The sequence below is a fragment of the Neoarius graeffei genome, chromosome 2 (assembly GCF_027579695.1).
Source record: "Neoarius graeffei isolate fNeoGra1 chromosome 2, fNeoGra1.pri, whole genome shotgun sequence".
NCBI classification, from domain to species: domain Eukaryota; kingdom Metazoa; phylum Chordata; class Actinopteri; order Siluriformes; family Ariidae; genus Neoarius; species Neoarius graeffei.
Window position 1 is genome coordinate 20,826,419 of NC_083570.1, and position 18,864 is coordinate 20,845,282.

Sequence of the window (18,864 nt, forward strand, 5' to 3'; positions counted from 1 at the left end):
TGGAAGGGTGCAGCATTGGCCAAGGAAGAACCTGTTAAATTCTTTAGTGGATATGGGTCACGGAGCAGCTCCATGATCTATTTGCTAACGTTGCAAGGTATGACATTTGCCATACATCTTACAATCCAGCAGATGACCGTAGAATTCAACAGTGACAAAACATAACCAATGTAGAAATATGATGACGCCATATCACAATCCGCATTTACGGATACCAGCAATCCTCTGGGATACACATGTAAGTGGAATAATTTTGGAAATGTATCCAGACATATAAAAGTGGTTGCAGATGAAGATTTGCATGCATCAGATTTCCAAGAGTCAACGATTGTCCTTGGCAGAGGGCTGCGCTGTCCAAGTGCCCTTCCAGTTATTTTCCTGTAACTACTGTCCTAATGTGTTTGTTCATTTTATACCACGGCAGTTGGTATAATACTGTGGTATTACACGCATCAAGACTACTTTGTAAGTGTGATAAATAATTGTGACCAAAATGACTAATTACCATTTTAGCCATTTATCTTGTCATACCATTTGTAACACAGCTGTTAATATTACATTATGAGCATTGTAAAGAAATAAACGTACAAGGAAATTGCCATTGGTGTTTTGTGTCTTTCATGTGTAATTCACAACAGGCACCTCCCAAACCCCAGTGTGCTTAATCCCTTAATTTTCTATTTATGGAGTCTGAGGCAGCATGTAAAGAGTTGTAATTATGGCATATACTTCAGGCCTTAATATACTGCTGTTGATGTTGCAAGGCTTCGCTCGTAATTGTTTCACAAAGATTTCCATGCCAAAAGGAGGCACTAGTGCTACAAGCTGTGTATGTGTGAGCTGCGTTTTAGAGGCTCACCTACATATCTGATTTTGTTGCCCTTCCGTCACACATGGAAGTAAATCACATCTGTGATGATAAGGCTTTCGACGTGTTTAGAGCTTCACATACCTCCTTAATCTCCAGGCATAAACGTACTGCTATTGCTTGCTCTAAAGAAGCCTGAACACATTTCTCTCCGATGCGAATTCTTCACATAATTTTAGCTTTGACTTGTCAGATTTAGAGGATCTTGAGGGCACAAACCTTCACCACAACACTCCTATGCTGGTGTTATCCTTTAACCTCAGAGGCCATGTTGTTCAATCACACATTTTTCTCACAGGCTGGTGGGGTTTTTTCTGCGCTAAACTCTCTGAAGTTTGAGAAACATGCAGTACCAAGGAGATGAAGCTCAGGATTTAAGAGAGGCCAATGCTCTTTAGTTAGTGCATTGCAGGGGTTCTAAACCTTTTCTACTTTAAGGCCCACCTATTCATACTTGTAACGAGCTGGGGCTCATTAAAAAAGATCCCCAATTATTTTGCCTCATCCATTCTATTAAAATCTATCTATGGTAAAGCGTATTAATGGGATGCAACATCATTCCCTGTTCCAGATGGGAGCCCAGGAATTAAATAAATACAGTAAAAACTAACTGTTTTTAATTGTAGGTATTGTATTTAAAACTGTATGGATGTGCATATAAAACCATGCATGCAGGACATTCTCAGTCAAAAGGGATTAATGATCCAAAAGTGGAGTCTGGTTGATTAACACAAGAACTTATTGCCATGTTTGTGTACAGCAAACAAGCAGGTTATTAAAACCAAGAAGTACACTCAAAAGAAGTGGATATAGAAACCACTCAATGGGCGAGATCCTTACACGTTCACAAAGAAGGATTTTTCTTAGGAGTTGGAAAATTGTCCATCCCTTGAGTTCCTGGACATCTCAAACTACCTGGTGCTGCAGACATCATTCTACACAAATAAACAGATGAAAACTTGGAAGAGTGTGGAGTACAACTTTTTTTAACATGTGGCTGGGTTAAAGATCTGGGGATCAGGACAGCAATATAAATCCTGTATCATTTCTGACTGGGTAAGGGAGAATTTCTGGGCTTTGTACGCAAATTTGTGATGATTGCTAGGACGCTACAAGTTTTAGTATCGGGTGTAAACTAACCACAGCCTCTCGATTCTCAATCCTCCCTGCTCTTCTCTTCCAGGAGGTATCACAGATCCATATAATTTACCCACAAAAGTATTTATTTATTCTGCGTGTTTGTGCTTGGTGTGTGTGCGCGCGCGCAAGTTAAATGCAGAGGAGGAATTTTGCTGTGCTTGAGTGTACATGTGACAAAAATAAAGGCTTCTTCTTCTTCTTAATTTACCCACAAATATATTTATTCCAGGGCGGCACGGTAGTGTAGTGGTTAGCGCTGTCGCCTCACAGCAAGAAGGTCCTGGGTTCGAGCTCAGCGGCCGACAAGGGCCTTTCTGTGTGGAATTTGCATGTTCTCCCCGTGTCTGCGTGGGTTTCCTCTGGGTGCTCCGGTTTCCCCCACAGTCCAAAGGCATGCAGGTTAGGTTAATTGGTGGCTCTAAATTGACCGTAGGTGTGACTGTGAATGGTTGTTTGTCTCTATGTGTCAGCCCTGCGATGACCTGGCGACTTGTCCAGGGTGCACCCCACCTCTCGCCCATAGTCAGCTGGGATAGGCTCCAGCTTGCCTGCAACCCTGTAGAACAGGATAAGCGGCTACAGATGATGGATGGATGGATGGATGTATTTATTCCACTTGAAGTGTTCGGCAAACCAGCTCCCGGATTTGAGACACTATGACATCCTGAACTATTTAGTATTTGGACTTCTAAATACCAGGTTAGGGTTAGGATGCTAAAGGCAAACAAAAATACAGATGCCTACCAATATTTTGAGGCAGGTTTCGTGCATGCCAGAATGTTACAGGAAACTCCTGATAAAGAAAAATACCTTACTATGACAAAGTTAAGCTCAAACATGGACTTCTAATAGTAATAAACAAGCCAGGGCCTACATCTAGCATATTTTATGGTGTTTAGCAGAGTCTACATTATCAGTACATCACAAACATGCTGCTAGTCGAGCCAAGCGTTCAGTCTAATAAAATATATCATGTCTAAAGCCCACATCCAGATATACATTTTCACGCTGCACAGAGCTTTTCACACTAACCTGACACAAAGTGTCCACATACAGGAATGCTTTGTTGGCATCCAGTTTAACTGCAGCTCACCATTTTTCTCATCTTTCTGGGTTCACCAGGAAGTGGTGAAAAGTTAAACCAGGCTTATCTCCACATCTGTTATTACATCCAAAAGCACTACAGGTCTCTGGAATTGTTCTTTCAGATGTAATTTCAAGCTTATCTGGAAATGTTTACTGAATTTGGCTTACGATCACTCACATACACTTGTGCCAGTCGCTGGCAAACACAAAGCTTTGCCCGGCAACATGGCCACATAAACAAATCCGCAGTTGCGATGACGTCACTTTAAAGGCCTCTGTACCCAACTAAAAATTAGCTTCAACTTGAAAAAAAAAAATTGCGGCCCACTAGATGGCACTTCGCGGCCCACCAATGGGCCGCAGCTCAGTGGTTGAGAAATGCTGGTCCTATTGCTCATTAGTGAGTAGATCGCCATTCAAAGCTTTTGCCCTGGAATCAGAAAGAAAGAACCTCAGAACCACAGAATAGCCCCATTTTAACAGAGCCTTTTACAGATCGATAGATGTGAGCAATGAACACCATAAATGGTAAGTCATGGTCATTTAGCGTTTCACCCCCAACCCTTGAAAAATCTATACATGGCACTGTCGCCTCACAGCAAGAAGGTTCCAAGTTTGAACCTCGCAGCTGACTGGGGCCTTGCTGTGCAGAATTTTCATGTTCTCCCAGTGCCTGCATGGGTTTCCTCCTGGTTCTCTGGTTTCCGCCTACAGTCCAAAGACGTGCAGATTAGGGCCCTGTCCACATGGCAACGGATTCAGGTGAATCCGACACAATTGTTTATCATTTAGGCCTGGCGTCCACACGGCACCGGCGTTTTGGGTGCCCCAAAATGCAATCTTTTGAGAACGGGTCCCAGAGTGGAAAGATCTGGCAACGTTGCCGTTGCGAAGTCGTCTGGATGAGTAGAACGGATTTGTTTATGATGACGTCACAACCACATGACTGTCAGTGCTTCACGCCGGGTAGAAGTGTAACGAACTCGATGCGAGTTGTCAACAAATCCTATAACTTGGTTCATGAAATGCGCTTACAAAATATTTTCACTGTGAATATTTATTGTGTAATGGTGCAAAGTGAGAGAGAGAGAGAGAGAGAGAGAGAGAGAGAGAGAGAGAGAGAGGAAGAGAGAGAGATAGCCCTTAGGGCAGAGTCAATCCCGCCAGCAAAAATAAGGAAAAAAAGGAGCGATCTCACTTCTTCAGATGTTGGTTTAAGTCCTACAATACATTCCTCAAAAAGGGCGTAGAAGAACAAATTAATCCATCAACGTGTAGCATTCAATTTATTCCGGACCATTAAAGATGCCGCCTTCTGCGTAGAATCATACGTCATCCTCGCCGCCATATTGGATGGGTCAAAGCGGAGGATAAAGATTCATGTGCTGCGTTTAACTGTACCAACAGGTTTGCCGTCCAAATGAGATCACATGGGATTACCTTTCACAGGTGAGACTGGAAAAATACTTTTCATTGTATTTGGTCATTATAATGTAATTTTACGAACAGATTTTTCTGACTTTGTGGCTAATATGAAGTCTCGCGCATAATAGTTTATGTGCATGCGTCCTTACTTCTTCTATTGTTCTGGTGTCTCCGAAGGGACCGTCTTACAGCACCCCTAGAGGTGTGGCATGTGTATTGCATCGTTTTCAGCAAACGTTGCGTTTCCATATGGACCTGATATTTTACTGATCGTTGCCCATGTGGACGCGATATTTTTTTAAATAACATCTCGTTGCCGTTGTCATGTGGATGTAGCCTAGGTTAACTGGATGAATTGCTCATAGGTGTGAATGTGAGTGTGAATGGATGCTCGTGTCTGTGATAGATTGGTGACCTATCAGTCAGCTGGGTTTGGCTCCAGCTCCCTCTATGATCTTGATGGATAAGCAGTATAGCGGACAGATGGCTGGCTCCATGGATGGATGGCTCCATGGATGGATGGCTCTTTTTTTTTTTAGGACGGACATCATTAATGCTACTTTGTTTTCACACAAATGAATTCCATGCAAACTGCTGTTGCAGTTCTATATGCCACGTGCACTTTTTGCAGTGTTGTTCATTTAGTCCTGATACCATCCATTGCATGTCCATGCACGGGCCATCCTTGCATGAGATTTTTTGCAAGATTTCAGAAGGTATGTGTTTATCTAACGTTCTTGGTGTGAACACTTGCCAGGAAGGTGTGCTGATGACAGTAACCCAGTAACAAGATGAACCAATCAGGTTATCTGACACCAGATCCTGAAAATGAATATCTTTCATATGTTGTGCACCGATTTCACCTGAAGCAATAGTGGCGATCTTTAAACAAAGATTAAAGCACTACTGCTTCATCAAGCACTTGAATCAGTACTATGAGTGATTAGGTGCACTGTGGTTCCTTTTCATGCTGTATGAACGTATCAACAGGCTTTTAGGTTGATGGTATTCTTAGGCCCAGATTTAGTGAACTAGCATAAGGATATGGTTTTGATAGAGACCACAAAGCACTTCTGTAAGTCATTCTGGATAAAGGCGTCTGCTAAATGCTGTAAATGGAAATGCCTGGCTTTTCCTGGTGGATCTGGGATTTATTTCTAGCTTTCACACTTGACCACACATATCAAATTCTCCAAGCACATAATCTCCGGTTTGGGTATAAACCTCAGGCGTGAAGAAGCCCTAGGTGTCCTTTTGAGTTACACATCAGCGAGTTGGAGCGTTCATGCAATTGGACACCCTTAAGGGCCTCCCCCATGGTGGTGTTGCAACAGAGACGCATTCGCTCTACCACTGGGGGATTGATAGATATTTAGAATCCAGACCATGCCACCATCTTCTGGGTGAGGAAAACTGGACAATAGACAAACTGAATTGAATCAAGATTTACTCCCAACAGCTTACTAGCTACGACTGAACCCTTTTACAAAATGTATATTGTCAAAGCATTGCAGAACATTTTCAGCAGTTTCGGACTCTGAACGGGTGAAATCCCAGAGGAGGGCTTGTCTCTGTGCCAAGAAAGATCGCACAAGACATGCTCAGATTCCTAAACCATCCCGATGAAACAAAGCCTGGCTGAGATGTTAGTTTCTGAGCAGGGATAAAATCTCTAAAACAAAGCTGAGCCATCAGTTCACTCATCTAGACCACCCCAGAATTCAAAACAGCTCAAAAGACAAATTCTCTTTTATCTGAGAATCCATTTATATCAGACCAAAAAACAAAACAAAACTGGGGTAATAGACTGAAACAAACCCCTTCCTGACCAGAAGAAAAACGAATAAGACTGAAGGAGATGTTCTACCGCCCTTGTTGCCCTGAACACAACTTCATACAATAGCAAACAGGCTCTTGGGTGCAGCTAGGCAACCAGGCTTTTCTCTAAAAGTACAAAAACTCCAGATGGATTTAAAAAAAAAAAAAAAAGCACAGAAATGCTGGCCTGTTGAGCCAGCTGTAGAGTCAGACCACACAATATATCATTTGTTAATTGTTATCACAACACTGGGTTTTGCCATACTGAAAGCCTTCTATAGTAACAGTTAAAGGTAGACTGCCTTTCAGATTTTTCAAGTGGAGGTCATAAAAAGAATTTTCCCCGACACCCAGTTATTTTTGTTCAGTGGACTGAAAGCTATTGAATTCGAATCACAGACTTCCAATTTTATTAGTTTTTTTTTTAAATAGAACAATTAATGAATTTAGGCCCACATGGCCCTAAATTCTCCGCTATTTTTTCCTGCTTCACCATGACCCAATACAAGATACTACGTCATGCATGACGTGGTGGGCTTTCCCCGTTTGCACAAGGCATTGTGGGATACAAATTTGAAACAAGAGAGAAAAATGGAGGACGTGAGTGTGCGAATGAAACGTGAAAGACCGACTACAGTAACGGAAAGCGAGAAGAAAAGACGTTATGTTGCGAAGGAAAGGAAATGCAGGACCAATCTAATAAATATCGGCGGTTAGAGCTGTAACGATACGCCTCTCACGATACGTATCGTACTTTCTCAACACGATACAATTATTTACGATACGATATTATGCAAAGTGACATGGCACAAAAAGTTGAATATAAACTTAAATATTTTTATTTAAAATAAGTCTTAAACAATAGTTAACAATAAAAACATCTCAAAATAAACTTCTACCTGAAGTATAATACTGCTTATTATGCTTAACAATAAAACAATCATACAATTACTGACTAGACAATGTGAGACATAAATGAGTTTCTGTTCTAACAGACAGCTGCATTTACTGAAATTCTGAGATAAACCTAACACGCCAATATGGTATCTGCTCAATAAAACTTAAATGGTGCAAAAAAAAAACATTTATAACTGATATCTCAGTGGTGAAACGAACAAAACAAATATAATGATATTTTTTGTGAAAACAGAAAACATTTAAATTAAACAACAACCCTTAAACAACAAAACTATGTTATAGCCAGTGTTGCGCACGTTACTTTCAAAAAGTAATTAGTTATAGTTACTAGTTACTTTTCCCAAAAAGTTACTGAGTTAGTAACGGAGTTACGTTGTCATAAAAGTAACTAATTACCAGGGAAAGTAATTATTCCGTTACATTTTATTACCCCCCCAAAAAAAAATCAAATTCAATTAGTGTAATCATAATAAAAGTGAATGTTAAATGTGTTTAATGACTGAAATGGAAACAGAACCAATTAGTAACATTATCTACACTATATTAATATTTTTGTGGGACAATGTGAGATAAGACATCAATCAAATTTAATATATTTTTGTAGTTATTAAAATTGTTATGTTACTAATTACTGGCCACTGACGAGGACAAATGCTTTGTTCCTCGACATAACGTGCATTGCACGTAGACATTTTTGCCTTTTATTTCAAGTAATGGCTGTATTTCCAATGTGAAAACGCAGTGTTGGGCTGACCGCTCGCCATCGCTGTGTCTTCTGATTGAAAGAGTGCACAGTAGTGCAGTAGACATGGCCTACCTACGTACACTACCGTTCAAAAGTTTGGGGTCACTTTGAAATGTCCTTATTTTTGAAAGAAAAGCACTGTTCTTTTCAATGAAGATCACTTTAAACTAATCAGAAATCCACTCTATACATTGCTAATGTGGTAAATGACTATTCTAGCTGCAAATGTCTGGTTTTTGGTGCAATATCTCCATAGGTGTATAGAGGCCCATTTCCAGCAACTCTCACTCCAGTGTTCTAATGGTACAATGTGTTTGCTCATTGCCTCAGAAGGCTAATGGATGATTAGAAAACCCTTGTACAATCATGTTAGCACAGCTGAAAACAGTTGAGCTCTTTAGAGAAGCTATAAAACTGACCTTCCTTTGAGCAGATTGAGTTTCTGGAGCATCACGTTTGTGGGGTCGATTAAATGCTCAAAATGGCCAGAAAAATGTCTTGACTATATTTTCTATTCATTTTACAACTTATGCTGGTAAATAAAAGTGTGACTTTTCATGGAAAACACAAAATTGTCTGGGTGACCCCAAAATTTTGAACGGTAGTGCATGTTGTCCAAATCTACTCTGATTGGCTTACTGTGCCGTTGTCTTGCGTCTCGCCACCCCACACTAAAGCAGAGTAAATAAAGGCTGAACGAGCAGCGTGCCAGATGAAAACAGCTTTAATAAAGTAACGCATAGTATTTTATTGTAAGTAACGGGAACGGTGTTATAATGATGTAAAAAGTAATTAGTTAGATTACTCGTTACTAAAAAGAGTAACGCCGTTAGTAACACCGTTTATTTCTAACGCCGTTATTCCCATCACTGGTTATAGCTAACAGCTGAGTGACACAGTTTGCAAATCGTTTGCTGTTTGGTGCCTGCATCTTCTCGAAAGCCAAAATAATTCCAAACTTGCGATCTGAATTTTGCTGGGGCCTCTTTAATCTTTATTGCTGATTCAGATTCGTTACTATCAGGAGTATCAGCCATTTTGTAAAAAGTGCCGACTGATTTTCTGTAACAGTCGATCTGATTGGATTACGGTAAACGATTTAGCCAATAAAAAGAAAGGATAGTAAACTGGCGGGAATATGTCTAAACTTTGAACCGAGCCGAAAAATGTCACTGTCGTATCGTGCTCCGAACCGCAGGTTTAAACCACGGAGTTCGGTGGTCTGCGGAGTACCATTACAGCTCTATTGGCGGTCAGTGAGCACCTCGGCATGATCAGCTGTTCGTTTAGCGACAGAACGTGGATGCCAGCTGCCGTAAAACCCAAAAGAACACACGGACTTCGTCGGTCTGTTTGACGGCACGAAGCGAGCGATTTCATGCACATTATTTGCTTAGGAATCCCCTCAAATTAAAGAACTTCCCAGCCACAGAATGCCCTGATATTTTGTGAGATATTACAGAAATAAACATACATCACAACGACCACATTTCAGACGGAACTAAGGCCCTGTCCACACAGCAACGGATTCAGGTGAATCTGATAAAATTGTTTATCGTTTCGGCCTGGCGTCCACACGGCACCGGCCTTTTGGGTGCCCCAAAACGAAATCTTTTGAGAACAGGTTCCAGAGTGAAAAAATCTGGCAACGGCGCCGTTGCGAAGTCGTCTGGATGAGTAGAACAGATTTATTTACGATGGCGTCACAACCACATGACTGTGAGTGCTTCACGCCGGGTAGAAGTGTAACGAACTCGATGCGAGTTGTCAACAAATCCTATAACTTGGTTCATGAAATGCGCTTACAAAATATTTTCACTGTGAATATTTATTGTGTAATGGTGCAAAGTGAGAGAGAGAGAGAGAGAGAGAGAGAGAGAGAGAGAGAGACAGAGAGAGAGAGAGAGAGTGAGAGAATAGCCCTTAGGGCAGAGTCTTTAGTCCAAACACTGCGGAAGCAGTACCAAACTGCGCACCGCCCGTGCACTTTCCAAAAGCAAAAACAATCTCGCCAGCAAAAATAGGAAAAAAAGGAGCGATCTCATGTCTTCAGATGTTGGTTTAAGTCCGACAATACATTCCTCAAAAAGGGCGTAAAAGAACAAAGTAATCCATCAATGTGTAGCATTCAATTTATTCCGGACCATTAAAGAATTCTGGAGGATATCAGAATGTTGGCATACCGGCTTCCATCTACCCCCGTTCATTCCTCTCGCTCTCCATCTACCCCCGTTCATTCCTCTTTCCGCGTCTCCATTCAAAAAACGAGCATGTGATTTAAAGGGACTATAGCCATAGGACAGGGAGTGAGAAGGTGTGTGCGTGTGACAGTGACAGGGTGAGTGACAGGGAAGAACCTAGGCTCATGCTCGCCCTGAATTTCTCTTAAAGTGAAGGCAGAAGAACGTTCAGCATCTGGCCAGGCTTTCTATATATTAATTTACATAGATGTTTTAATATGAAATATAAATAAGTGTCTTAGACAATAGATACTATTTTACGCTACTGACTAATAATCAAAACTTTGTGGCTGATGCTACAGAAGAAGGGGTTTATGCGCATGCGTCTACTTCTATTGTTCTGGTGTCTCCGATGGGACCGTCTTACAGCGCACGTAGAGGTGTGGCATGTGTATTGCATCGTTTTCAGCAAGTGTTGCGTTGCCATATGAACCTGATATTTTACTGATCCGTTGCCCATGTGGACGCGATATTTAAAAAAAAAAAAATCTCGTTGCTGTTGTCATGTGGACGTAGCCTAAATTTCACCAATTTTATGAAATCGAAAGGCCGCCTCGCTTTAACATAAGAACCTTCATGGCGAATGCTCCACATAAAAGGACCCAAACATGTCGAATTCCTACTTCACTACAAACCATCACTAAAACATTCAAGTTAATTGAGTACACTTTACAATTCTTTGACTGAGGCTACATCCACACGACAACGGCAACGAGATGTTATTTAAAAATATATCGCGTCCAAATGGGCAACAATCAGTAAAATATCAGGTCCATATGGCAACGCAACGCTTGCTGAAAACGATGCAATACACATGCCACACCTCTAGGGGCGCTGTAAGACGGTCCCTTCGGAGACACCAGAACAATAGAAGAAGTAAGGATGCATATTAGCCACAAAGTCAGGAAAATCTGTTTGTAAAATTACATTATAATGACCAAATACAATGAAAAGTATTTTTCCAGTCTCACCTGTGAAAGGTAATCCCATGTGATCTCGTTTGGATGGCAAACCTGTTGGTACAGTTAAACGCAGCTAATCTTTATTCTCCGCTTTGACCTCTCCAAAATGGCGGCGAGGATGACCTATGATTCTACACGGAAGGCGGCATCTTTAATGGTCCGGAATAAATTGAATGCTAATTAAATAATGATTAATTTGCTCCTCTACGCCCTTTTTGAGGAATGTATTGTAGGACTTAAACCCACATCTGAAGAGGTGAGATCGCTCTTTTTTTCTCTATTTTTGCTGGCGGGATTGACTCTCTCTCTCTCTCACTTTGCACCATTACACAATAAATATTCACAGTGAAAATATTTTGTAAGCGCGTTTCATGAACCAAGTTATAGGATTTGTTGACAACTCGCATCGCAATGAGAAGCTCATTGGCACTACTGGTGTTAAGAATCAGACCATTTCATAAATGAATATTTTGCTGTAGAGCTGCAGTGTTTGTACAATTGCATGTTTTTGCTTCACTATTACTGTCACTATTCTGCTTCTTGCATTACTACTGTGAACTAACACTGAACATAATAATAATAATAATAATAATATCCAAGCTCGTGTTTCACTCTCACTAGTGCTCTGTAAGGATTTTTCCTGGTGATATTCGTTACACTTCTACCCGGCGTGAAGCACTCACAGTCATGTGGTTGTGACGTCATCGTAAACAAATCCGTTTTACTCATCCAGACAACTTCACAACGGCAACGTTGCCAGATCTTTCCACTCTGGAACCCGTTCTCAAAAAGATTGCGTTTTGGGCACCCAAAAGGCCGGTGCCGTGTGGACGCCAGGCCTAAACGATAAGCAATTGTATCGGAGTCACCTGAATCCGTTGCCGTGTGGACAGGGCCTGAACCTCGCTGTGAAGCAAAATGAGTGGCAAACGATCGCTCCTCTGGAAAAACGGTCACCCTCCAGCAAGCAGAAGACACTCCAATCAGCACAGCCATCTCTGTAGCATGTATGTGATGATGTGCTTTGGGACTGTAATGCACCTTCTGCTCTTGCATCCGTTACCATCCATCATGAAACCATTAGATGCTCATTACACACCTGGTGCTCCTTGAACTTTAAACCTACTAATCAGGTCTCCAGAGAATAGAGCAGGGAGTATAACGCACTAACATGGAAATAGTATATCCAGACAGATAGGCGCGCGCGCGCACGCACACACACACACACACACACACACATATAATGGCATACTGCATAAGAAAGACTATATCGAAACCATTTTTACTCGATTATGGAAATTTGAGCATGATGAAAATCAGAGGACAAATTGAACAATTTAGCACTGATCTAATTCCCATCTGTGTGACATCACCTCTTGAAAGCAGAAGCCTGAAATGACTGAATCGAACCCAACAGCTCAAACTAAAGCTAAAATATGCAGCTTTAAAATATGTAAATAATAAATATCATTTACACTGCTGTATGCGACTTGTGGCTTACTTAAAGGAGAACTGAAGGCAAATTTTTTATTCTCAAAATTCTATTTCTCTCATTTTATTAAATATAGGAACGCATTTTTGATCGCTATTTTGTCACTGCTAGAGCAAGTTATGAGTGTTTGAAATATGCTCTGTAATATATCAGTCCATATGTCAAAGCAATGGCCATAAACGAGATTCGTTGAGACCTGTGCGAGACATCGTAGAACGGAAGTAAAACGTACCGCGGAAATCAAAGCGACCAACATCTGCCACCATCGTCAAAAGACGCGCGCGCCCTCTTTCGAATGCTGATGTAAGCAAGCCGGAAGTTTTGTTCGTTTTGATAGCAATCAGGAAACTTTGAAAAAAGTAGGCAGTAATCGTCATTTAAACTCATTTTTGTGCAATATTTCGTTTGGAAAGCAGTTTTCAAAATGGCGGCACTGACACCTGGCTGATACTTCACGTTTCGAAGTCTCGCACAAGTCCCGTGAAGATCGCGCGGATAAGCGACGCCTGCCGTGGACCAAACAAACTAAATTCAACATGGCTAAAAACCGAATAGGCCGATAAGTATAATATTTAATTGCAATTAGTTGCCAATATGAGTCACGATATAAGGTTACTAAAACCGAAAATGTAATTGAATAACACGTTAATTAAGAAATAAAGCAAGTTTAAAAATGACTTCAGGTCCCCGCAAGCGTTACTTTTTGTATGATGGCATATTAGGGCCATTGTAGGTAAAAAACAACAACAACAACGAAATGACTGTTGAACCAAAAAAACATTATGGAGTAGGGGGAGGGTGGCAATATTCTGGGGAAAAAACTCAGAATTTCCGAGATTGAAGTTATTAAAAAACAAAAAAACCCTCAGATATTCTCAGAGATTGTATAAAATTCACAAATTGACAAGAAATAAAATTCTGAAAAAAAAAAAAAACCCAGCCACAATTTGTCAAGGAAGCACACGGACTATAAAGACTGTATTTCCGATAACTTTCAGCTCAGCCATTTCTAAGTGACAGAAATTTGGGCTAATGAGAAGAATCTACGCACTGAAAGTAATGGGAAACTCCTACACAACAATTATACAATTACAAACAGCACACAGATCAAGCTGGACAAGCTGTTGATTTATACCTTTGGCGCCCGTTGCATCCAAGCAGCGCGACAATCACATGCTTTCTGGCTGCAGTGCATTCTGGGAAATGTAGTCAAATCTCTTAGTGGTTTATTTAGATAACATTGGCTGGCTTTTTTTTTGTGGTAAATCAGATATGTTCCATTCAACTAGAATGACACTGAACAAATCGAAGACGAGTAGCTGAATGGAATATATTTGATATACCATGAAAAAAGCCAGCCAATATTATTATTATTTATTATACATACACATTCGATGGAACAAACCTGGTGGCCATGCTTGTTTACAAATTGTCACAGTCGCTTGCTAGCGTGGAAGTTTTACGTGTAATACGCATCTTATGGCATTTTCAATTCACTGCCGACGAACAAAGAAATGCTTCCGCGCATGCGCAGCAGAAAACTCTCTCATTGAATATTCATATCAGCTCCGACGTGTGACGTCATGTTGTCTTGACCTCAATGGAATATTGTAAACCATATTCAACGCTCATTCTCCATTGGGTAGAACGACATAATACATGTAGGATAAGCGATATGCTAACAATATTGCACGCTATCAAACCAAATGAATGAAACCCACTAGAAGGGAATAGAACACATTTTTTTATTCCATCGAAAAAAGTGTTCTGTATGGATAATAATCTTTTATACTTTTAATATGCGGTTTTCTAAAGCCTATATACACAGTGAGAGGAAATACTTTTTTTTTTGGTTATTTAAAGCGATTAATCAGGAAACTTTGAAATTACCGGGTTCTGAAATGTCATCATTATACATTAATACAAGATGTCCTAGATGAAAAAAAATTAAATGGACTTTAGCTTAAAAAAACGTGTTAAAGTTGTAACATCAGTCCGTTGTGGTCATACTGGTACAGGAATAGCCAGATACATTGGATGGATGTATTAGGAGATGAAAACGAGGGTAGCACTGTGTGACGTAGGATTCCGCACGACAGCATACTGTGTCACGCATCAAACAGATGGAAGATAAGCAGGTACATTTTTTTAAATAAAAACAGGCAATAAACTAGCCACTACTTTATTTTGATTCCTTTTCTAATACTACATTGCCATAGTTTTTATGGAGAAATGCAAACAAACTGACCAAGAAGTCACACTAGACCATAACATTATATTATAGTCTCAGGTGCGCTCTGGACAGCGCATGCTCTGAGCTGACTCACGCCTGCACAGGATTAAGGTACAATCAGCACACTTGGATAAGGACTCAGAATGCAGACTTACTTTGCGAAGTATTGTGTTGTGACGCATTACCGAGCCTTGTTTCCTGACTGATTTCCTGGTTTCTGTTTCCTGTTCCTCGTTTTTGACCTTGCTTCTGTCTACGATATTCTGTTTGTGCCTCGCTTGACCTTACTGAAGCACCTTTTGATTTAATTACAGTATTCAGTCTTTTTGGGTTCACACCTGTCATCAATTAAAATGACTGATTAACCCCAAATAAAGTTCAGACATTTACTCAGTTGTATCCTCCAGCAAAATCCATGGCTCACAGAGAGCTTACAAAGCATCAGAGGGATCACATTGTTGAAAGGTATCAGTCAGGAGGAGGTTACAAATTTTTTTTTCCACAGCATTAGATACACCATGGAGCACAGTGAAGACAGTCATCAAGAAGTGGAGAAAATATGGGACAACAGTGACATGACTGAGAACTGGACGTCCCTCCAAAATTGATGAAAAGACAAGACGAAAACTGGTCAGGGAGGCTGCCGAGAGGCCTACAGCAACACTGAAGGAGCTGCAGGAATTTCTGCCAAGTACTGGTTGTGTACGACACGTGACAACAATCTCCTGTATTCTCCATATGTCTGGACTATGGGGTAGGGTCAAAGAAAAACATCGAGGCCCGGCTAAATTTTGAAAAAAAAAAAAAAAACATCAACTCTCCCAAAAGCATGTGGGGAAAATGTGTTATGGTTTGATGAAACCAAGGTTGAACTTTTTGGCCACAATTCCAAAAGGTATGTTTGGTGCAGAAACACCACCAGAAGAACACCATACCCACGGTGAAGCATGGTGGTGGCAGCATCATGTTTTGGGGTTGTTTTTCTTCAGCTGGAACAGGGGCTTTAGTCAAGGTGGAGGGAATTATGAACAGTTCTAAATACCAGTCAATTTTGGCCCAAAACCTTCAGGTGTCTGCTAGAAAGCTGAAGAGGAATTTCATCTTTCAGCACGACAATGACCCCAAAAAAAGTTTTGGAACGGCCCAGCCAGAGCCCAGACCTAAATCCAATTGAAAATCTGTGGGGTGACCTGAAAAGGGCTGTGCACAAGAGACGCCCTCGCAATCTGACCGATTTGAAGTGCTTTTGCAAGTAAGAGTGGGCAAATATTGCCAAGTCTAGATGTGGCAGACTGATAGACTCCGACCCAAAAAGACAATGCTGTAATTAAATCAAAAGGTGCTTCAACAAAGTATTAGTTTAAGGGTGTGCACATTTATGCAGCCAGTTTTAAAATTATTTATTGTGGTCTAATTTTTTTTACATCAGAAAAACCTATCATTTTAACGGGGTGTGTACACTTTTTATATCCACTCTAGTACTACTGCTAATGCTTGCTCTTTCTGTGGGAGTAAAAAAATAAAAATTATGAAAAACAGAACGTGCCAATACATAACATACTAAATATTTAAAGCGATAATGGAAATTTCGCAGTAATTTAAAATACACTTACCTCAGAGTCAAAATAAGCCGTGAATAAAGCAATCAATCAAACAATGTGTTGAACCGTGGCTTCAAGGATCCTCAGGGATTTTCAGTGCACGGCCAGCTCTTCGTGTTAATGAGCCCTGAGCAGCTGACGACTTCTCTTACACTCTTGCTCTCATGTGGCAGAAGAAGGGTTTCCAAGAATCTGGTGGTTATCATCATGCACCATTATCACCTGTGCCACTTTTTTGGGGAAAAAACCCCACCCCAAACAACTAAAATAACAAACTCATGGAGACGTATAGAGGCCAGACAGACAAGAACGGAACTTTCCTACCTGTAAAAACAGCTGGAGCTTCATCACTGATTGAAGCGCAATCTTTGCCAAGGGTCTTCCTAATCCAAAAAATAACACCTAATAAATCCAATTCAGGCTTGTTCACAGATCCACAACATGCCTCTGAGAGAAAGCGTGGAGTGTCCTCTCTGGTTGTGATCTGGGAACGGGGAGGATGTATGTGCGTGTGTGTGTTAGCCGGTTCCTCTTGTCCTATTCCCTGCCATGCAGCATTAGCATATCTACAGGCTGACTGGCAGCTCCTTACAGCCCAATGAATTAATGAGCCGTCTGTCAGCTCCCCCAGTCCCGGCTTTCACATGAGCACCCGTGTTCTCTTTGTCTGCTACGGACGCATAAATTCCGGCTCTGCCTTTTGCTGCGCTGACACACACGTACACATGTACAAGCACAAAACAAAACACACAACTCTTATATTACATCCTGACATTTTACATACCATCCGCCACAGGTCTCTCAGCGTGCATGAGAATCTCTTTGGTTGGAATTTGGTGCAAAAAAACCATAATGGAACATTAACCTCAATTACGTGAAAATGCTAAGATGGCCACAAGTCTTCTTTTAACAACTTTTCTCTGGTTGTACATCAAATGCTCTAAAAGGTGTCCTGATGCTAGAGGGCAGGGTGAGAAGAGCCTGTGTATGGTCATCTCAACGGAGGTCAGATAGAGGTTAGGTCGTTCAGAAAGGCTCTCCTGAGAAGGTGCAAATGTAGTTCTGGTAGTCTGTTTGAAAGGTTTAGAAATTACGCCACTCCAGCTCCGGCCGTCCTCGTCTCCACTGAGGCGGCTACAGAATCTACTACTTAATCCCGGTTCAGTTCAGGGCTTGTAGACTTTGTGCAGGGGCCTATCAACTTGACAATAGAGGTGTTCACACGGCACATATTTGCATCAATGCTGAACCGATGTATTTTGTTGCGATATATCTTACACCGGTGTAAATTTTGTGGAGCGTTCACACGTCACAAACCTGCTTACCAGAGAGAAGCGTGTTAGCACCGGTGCAGCCCCACTTGCGGTCACACGGCAGTTTTTGCGACCGTGCTATACGATAGTAATAATGCGGAAATGAAATATGCGCATGCGTGAAAATGTACTTCCTTTTCCCGGTTGTCATGGCATCACCAAGCGCCGGGAAAACAACGTGGATGAAGACACGCAGTTCTGTTGTTGTTGATATTCGCCATTTTGGAAGTGCAAAATACCAGGATGCAAATTATGCAATGCCCGTATGTAATCAACTCTCCTCACGCATAGAGAGTCTACCCCAGTAGCGTTCAGACGTCCCATTTTATATCGGTGCTGCCCCGCAAACTAGCATTTACTCTGGAGTAAATTTCTTAAACCACCTCCCGAGCAGGGTTAGATTTGCACCGGTTTAAGCAGCTTTCAGGGGCTACACCGGTATAACTGTACCGTGTGAACGCTCTACCAGGGCAGCCCCGGTGCTACACCGGAGTAAAAGTTGCCGTGTGAACACCCCTAATGACAACACAATAAAAACAAAGCTCCAAGTGGAACATACTTTATATTTTTTGAGAAAACCAATTCAGTCTTGTAAACTGAACCATTCAATTCAATTCAAGTCATTTTTATTTATCCAGGTTTTTTTTCTTTACAATCGATATCACTGCTTAGCAGCTTTAGAGAAATCTTCTGGATAGAGATTTAGTTGAATATCTTGAAACTACATGAGGAATGTCCGCCTCTCAACTGGGAGATCTATTCACGGTCAGGTCATACCAAAGACCATCATAAAAATGGTACCTACAGCAATCTGGCAAGGCACGCTGCAATACAGATGCGAGGAGGGAGTCAAACTCTCGTGGTTACCAGAGGACACGCCCCCCACTGTAACCCTAGCTTTGTAATAGGCAGTGTCGTAGTCGAGTCACTAAACCTTGAGTCTGAGTCCGGTCTCAAGTCCCCAGTGTTCAAGTCCGAGTCAAGTCCAAATCATTAAAGAAAATTTCAAGTCAAGTCCGAGAA

General features: G+C 41.2%; 1 protein-coding gene across 2 annotated transcripts in view; it reads right to left on the minus strand.

The window, feature by feature from the left end:
- Window positions 1-18,864, minus strand: part of ankrd6b (ankyrin repeat domain 6b) — a 97,393-nt gene that overhangs the window by 45,574 nt on the left and 32,955 nt on the right. Inside the window, exon 1 of one of the 2 annotated variants that reach the window (XM_060913972.1) lies at window positions 16,541-16,569. The exons of the other annotated variant lie outside the window; for it this stretch is intronic. The gene's annotated coding sequence lies outside the window, so the exon portion shown is untranslated. Of the gene's footprint in view, window positions 1-16,540; window positions 16,570-18,864 lie in introns of those variants that run through there. 2 annotated transcript variants of the gene reach the window in all.